The following is a 6,402-nucleotide window of genomic DNA, read 5'->3' as shown; positions in this document are numbered from 1 at the left end:
AATGTAATAGTCTAGGTTAACCTTTGTAATCCGTTTTGAAATAATAAGAGTGTATTATTTGAGTATTATGTGTTTTGTGCTTAATTGCTTAATTATGTGGTTTGATTAATTAAGAATAAAAATAAGCGTCAAAATTTAAGTGTAAAATAAACTTGATATCTTTGAATAATGTTGTAGTAGTTGAAACGAGGTTTCCGAATATATATAGAACGCCCAAATCTGACTTCGTATGAGGAAGTTATGATTTTCTGACGTTTCGACTTAGCAGTATGCAGCCTGAAATACTCGATTTGAGATCGAGCGGTTTTTAGCCGAAGCATGCTAAACGAGAATCGAAGATCTCGTTGTTGGTATCGAAGCGATAAAAAGTTAGGCGAGAACGGACGTCAAACGAAGAAGTTATGAATTTATAACGAAATTTTTCTGTCCCGGCCTATTAAAAATAAATAATAAAAATAAAGTCAAAATTAGCTGATGGAGTCTAAACGAAAGTTGTAGAGCGTAGTCTCACCTACGCGTGGATATAAAGAACGTCGAAAACGGAGTTCGTATGAAGAAGATATGAATTTTCAAAGTTTATTAAATAATTTGTATTTAAATTTAATCTTTAATTCGGATGTATATCCGAAGGAGTCACCGATCTGATCCAAGGTACGCCCCGCGTACCCCGATGCATGCACCGCCTCACACTCGAGTCTTCAGATACGTAAGCAATGACGATTCTGAGGCAGTACGCCCCGCGTACTCCGAGGCTCCAGCCTCCTATAAATAGGATGCGAGGGCAGCCGGCTCATTTGCTATTTTTCTCTCTTCTTTCTGCTGTTTTGCATCGTTTTGTGTGCCAGAAATACCCCGAAGCCCCGGAAATATTCCCGAGCCCCGAAGCAAGTTTCGAAGCCCCGAAGATCCTAAGAGGTGCGATTCCCGAGCCGAAGCTCTGCCCGCGAGAAGTTCGATTTTTGTAGAGATCTTCCAGATCTGCTGAGGATTACTACTTCTGCAAGCCGTAGAGCTGTCCGATCATCTTCTGATCAAGTGAGTGTGTAGTTACTTTCTTCTAACGCATAATTATGAAGTATTTTATACGAAATACGTGTTATGTGTATAATTTTTGTTGTTATGTGTGTGAATGTATATTCACTCTCTTCAATCTCATATATCTGATTTGTTTTCTATGAAATACGTGTTATGTGGGTGTGCCTCATCTGTTATGTGAAATATATATTGAATGAAAATGCTATACAGGTTTTAAACTATGTATGAAAATATATATTTTTATCTACTAATATGTTGGGTAGAACATGGGTAGATAGTTGGTGTGTAATAAACAGATGAGAGGCCTCGATGTTGTTGTTGTTGTTGATCTAGTTATTCATCGGAGTATAGATAACGACCACAGACTCTTTCTAGACAGTCTTGTGGAACACTAGCAGGTTCATAACCTGTAGGTGTTGTGAACGATGTGTTCACCGGTGTACTCTATCCCCCTCATGGTTGCCTTTAGGATATCTATTGTTGAGGAAACCCCTTAGCAGTGATGTCCGTCCCGATGAAAATCCTAGATTAGGTCCCTTGAGATAGATGTTGTTTTAGGGACGTAAAGTGAGGATAACGGGAACGGGTAATCGGGATAGTGTTGGTTGGTGAAATTAAATATAATTTATTTATTGTGGGTTGAAAACCCTATATGCTCACTAGGCTCCCAAGCCTGACCCACTCGGTTTTATTTGTATTACAGGAAGTGGCGCAAGGGCATAAGAGGGATGAATCATTGAGTTGTTTTGTTTACAAGTCTGTATATTTATATATTTGTTGAATGACTTGTAATGTTATCGTTTATGCTTTATGGTCTGTATCGGAACATGACATCCCGAGTTTTGATTATATAACTGAAAATGCATCTCTTGATGAAATGCTTTGATAAATATTATTATATCATGTTTTGTTTTGGGAACAAATTCCGCAACTCTTTCAAATCAAAAGGATTTACTCTGAAATTATTATAAAAACATAAATGAAAATCGGTCTTTTCTGGCCGTGATTTTGTGGATGTCACAGTTGGTATCAGAGCATTAGTTTAAGCGAACTAGGAATTTGTAGAATTTCTAGACTTAAACTTAGGATGCTAAGTGGAGATTGTGAGGTGGGTCTCTGATAAATTTTAGACGCGAGCACTAGTTTATTTTAGGAAAGTTGCCTAAAATGCTCTTACGTGCTAAATGTTATATGTTGCCATATATGATATTATTTGTTCGGATCTACGGTTTGTTGCCAACCGGATCTGAAGGTTTATGTGTTTAGGATTCTAAGCGTATGTATACGATAATAGAACTAGCATGTAATCGTTGGAGTACTAAGGATGATTTGAAATCTATCGTGAATGAAGATCTAATTTCACCTTATTCGGTGTGTAGATCAAAAATTGTGCGAACAAGGAGTGGCGTTGGAAACGCGGATGAAAACAGGAATCAACCGCCAGTGATTGAGCAAATACCTGTTGTAGTAGCAGCACCAGAACCAATAACAATGGCTGGGGTGCAAGCCATGATTCGGGCTATGTTAGCCGAACAAAGGGAGGAAATGCGACAAATGTTGCATAATAATAGGGACGAACCTATCGTACCTATTGAGGAACCTGAATTGATTCCCGAGAAATCGGAGGAAGGGAAAAATAGTCGCATTATGAGTCAAGTTGGGACTCAAGGAGAACGAAGGAACGATCCGGAAAGGAGAAACAACAGGGATCGGCGAATGTACAAGAACTTCTTGGGCGCCAAGCCGCCAAGTCTTTCTGGAAGCCCAAAGCCTGTTGAGATAATGGATTGGATCTCTGAAATGGAGATGGTATTTGAAAGTTGCGACTGTAGCAACAAACAGAAGACCGTCTTTACAGTTAGACAACTGAAGACTGGAGTCTTGAGTTGGTGGAAGTTGTTGGCAGATACTATGCCACGAGGAGAAGCCCTGAAAATGTCATGGGAGGAGTTCTTGGAACAACTAAGGATGCAGTATTGTTCAGAGATAGATCTGATTGATCTGAACAATGAGTTCCAAAACTTGAAGAAGGGGAGGATGAGCATAGATGACTATGCTACTGCATTCACTGAGAAAATGAAGTTATTTCCGTACCTAGTGCCAACAGAACTCTCCAAGATTGAGAGCTTTGCTAATAGACTGCCTGCCGACTTTGGTCCGACAGTCAAGATGGCAACCACTCTGAAAACGGTTGTTCGTACAGCTAAGAATGTGGAGGCCCAGCAGAAGGAAAAGGTTCTGGAAAGGATCGAAGTTGGTGAAAAGAGGAAGTTCGATGGAACTTCAGGGTCCAACAAGAGAAACAAGTTCTCGAAGTCTGGTTCGAGGGGAAGTGGAGGCGAATCAAGGTGGTGCGACAAATATAAAAAGAAGCATCATGGAAAATGCGAGGTAGCGGCCACATGCTACAAATATGGAAAGCCAGGGCACTATGCAAATGAATGTACCCTCTCTAAGAAGGTTTGCTATAGTTGTGGTGAGGAGGGACACATAGCGAGGGACTGCCCGAAGAAGAAGGAGGCAGCTAGACCCAACATTCCACCAAAGCCGAAGGCGAGAGCATTCCAGATGACACTGGAAGCTGCTAAAGATGAAGCTGATGTCGCTTCAGGTACCTTTCTCGTAAACACATTGCCTGCCCAAATTTTATTTGATTCTGGAGCCAACTACTCCTTTATATCGCATGAATTTGGTAGAAAACTAGTTTTGCCTGTTGATAGACTAGATAATGCCTTATTAGTCGAAGTTACTAGTGGCAATTTTGTACCTGTTAGCTATCGTATGAAAAACATCTTAATTGATATGAATGGGAATAAGTTCCACGAGGAATTATTGCCTATTGAGCTTAACGGTTTCGACATCGTATTGGGAATGGATTGGCTTAGCGCCAATGACGCCGAGATATTGTGCAAGAAGAAAATAGTCAAAGTAAACCCGCCTGGGAAAGAGTCATTTATGGTGTATGGAGATAAACGCAGAGTAAATTCTGGAATCATTTCATTGATGAAAGCCAGAAAGTGTTTGGCAAAAGGATGTACGTCGTATCTAGCATTTGTGATCGATGCTAAAAAAGAGAAAAAGGTGATGCAGAGCATTCCCGTTGTGTGTGATTATCCGGAAGTATTTCCTGAAGATCTTCCCGGATTACCGCCTGATCGACAAGTGGAATTCCGTATTGACTTGTTGCCCGGGACGACACCGATTGCAAAAGCACCTTATCGATTAGCACCGACGGAGATGAAGGAGCTGATGATGCAACTTCAGGAGTTATTGGACAAGGGTTTCATTAGACCTAGTTCATCACCCTGAGGAGCTCCGGTGTTATTTGTAAAGAAGAAAGATGGAAGCATGAGAATGTGCATTGATTACCGAGAGCTGAATAAGGCAACAATAAAGAATAGATATTCGTTGCCGAGGATTGATGACCTATTTGATCAATTGCAAGGTTTGAGCTATTTCACGAAGATCGATCTTAGGTCAGGATATCATCAGCTAAAAGTAAGAGAGCAAGATATCGAGAAGACTGCATTCAGAACGCGATATGGACACTATGAGTTATTGGTTATGTCGTTCGGACTGACCAATGCTCCAGCAGCATTCATGGATTTAATGAATAGGGTTTGTAATATATTCCTTGATAAATCCGTGATAGTGTTCATAGATGACATTCTGATTTACTCGAAAAGCCAAGAGGAGCATGGCAGACACTTGCGAGAAGTGTTAGAAGTCTTGAAGAAGGAGAAGCTATATGCGAAGTTCTCCAAATGTGATTTTTGGATTCGATAAGTCCAATTCTTGGGTCACGTGGTCAACCAAGAAGGGATAATGGTTGATCTAGCGAAGATTGAAGATGTGATGAAGTGGGAACAACCGAAAATTCCCACGGAGATCCGAAGCTTTTTGGGATTAGCCGGATATTACCGAAGGTTTATCCAAGGTTTTTCTTCGATCGCTACTCCATTAACAGCTTTGACCCACAAAGGAGCTATTTATGCTTGGAGTGAGAAGCATAAAGAAGCGTTTGAGAAGCTAAAGAAGAAGCTATGCGAGGCACCGATACTTTCTCTACCCGATGGAGTTGAAGACTTCGCTGTTTATAGCGATGCGTCTGGGGTTGGATTGGGTTGTGTTTTGACCCAAAGAGAAAAGGTGATAGCATATGCATCTCAACAGCTGAAAGAGCATGAAAAGAACTACCCGACTCATGATTTGGAGTTGGCAGCGGTGGTTTTCGCTCTGAAAATATGGAGGCATTACCTCTATGGCACGAAGTGTAAACTATTCACTGATCATAAGAGTCTCCAATATCTCTTCAATCAGAAAAAGTTAAATATGAGGCAACGACGCTGGCTAGAGTTACTCAAGGACTACGACTGTGAGATACTTTACCATCCCGGTAAAGCTAATGTTGTTGTTGATGCTCTCAGTCGGAAAGTCAATGTTGAGAGAAAAAGGCCAAGAGCGCTGAGAATAGAAGTTGTCTCGACAATTGTGGAAAGTATAAAGAAAGCTCAAAGCGAAGCTTCTGAGAAGAATGACCGAAAGGAGGAACGTTTGGGCAAAACGTTGGTGTTTGGTGTAAACAGTCATGGACTAAAGGTGTTCCAAGATCGGATTTGGATACCTAAGACAGGAGGAGTCAGAGATCTTCTGATGGAAGAAGCTCACAAAACCATGTACTCGATTCATCCCGGTAGCACTAAAATGTATAGGGACCTGAAACCCTACTACTGGTGGCCAACGATGAAGCTTGATGTTGCAAAGTATGTGGCTGAGTGTGTGACTTGTGCGAGAGTAAAGACACAACATCAGAAACCGTACGAGAGTTTAGAACCATTACCTGTGCCTATGGGTAAGTGGGAAGACATTGCTATGGATTTTGTCACTAAACTGACCAGAACAAAGAATGGTCACGACATGATTTGGGTGGTCGTTGATCGATTCACTAAGAGTGCGCATTTCATAGCGGCCAAGGAGAAATGGTCTATGGAAAAGCTTGCGAATTCTTATGTGAAAGAAATTGTGAGGCTTCACGGTGTTCCGTTAACGATTGTATCGGATCGTGATAGCCATTTCACCTCGAGGTTTTGGAAAAGTCTACAAGAGGAATTGGGTACCAAGTTGTGTTTAAGTACAGCTTACCATCCGCAGACTGATGGTCAGAGCGAACGAACGATACAAACGCTTGAAGATATGATAAGAGCATGTACCTTGGAATTCCTAGGTAATTGGGATGAACATTTACCTTTGGTAGAATTTTCCTACAATAATAATTTCCACTCGAGCATTAAGATGGCACCTTACCAAGCTTTGTATGGACAGAAGTGTCGTACGCTGTCTTGTTGGCTTAAGGCTGGAGAAAAGCAG

This window comes from Lactuca serriola, chromosome 4 (assembly GCF_051521515.1).
Source record: "Lactuca serriola cultivar US96UC23 chromosome 4, Lser_US96UC23_V15, whole genome shotgun sequence".
NCBI lineage: Eukaryota > Viridiplantae > Streptophyta > Magnoliopsida > Asterales > Asteraceae > Lactuca > Lactuca serriola.
The sequence above is the reverse complement of the archived record's forward strand: the minus strand, read 5'-3'. Positions refer to the sequence as shown.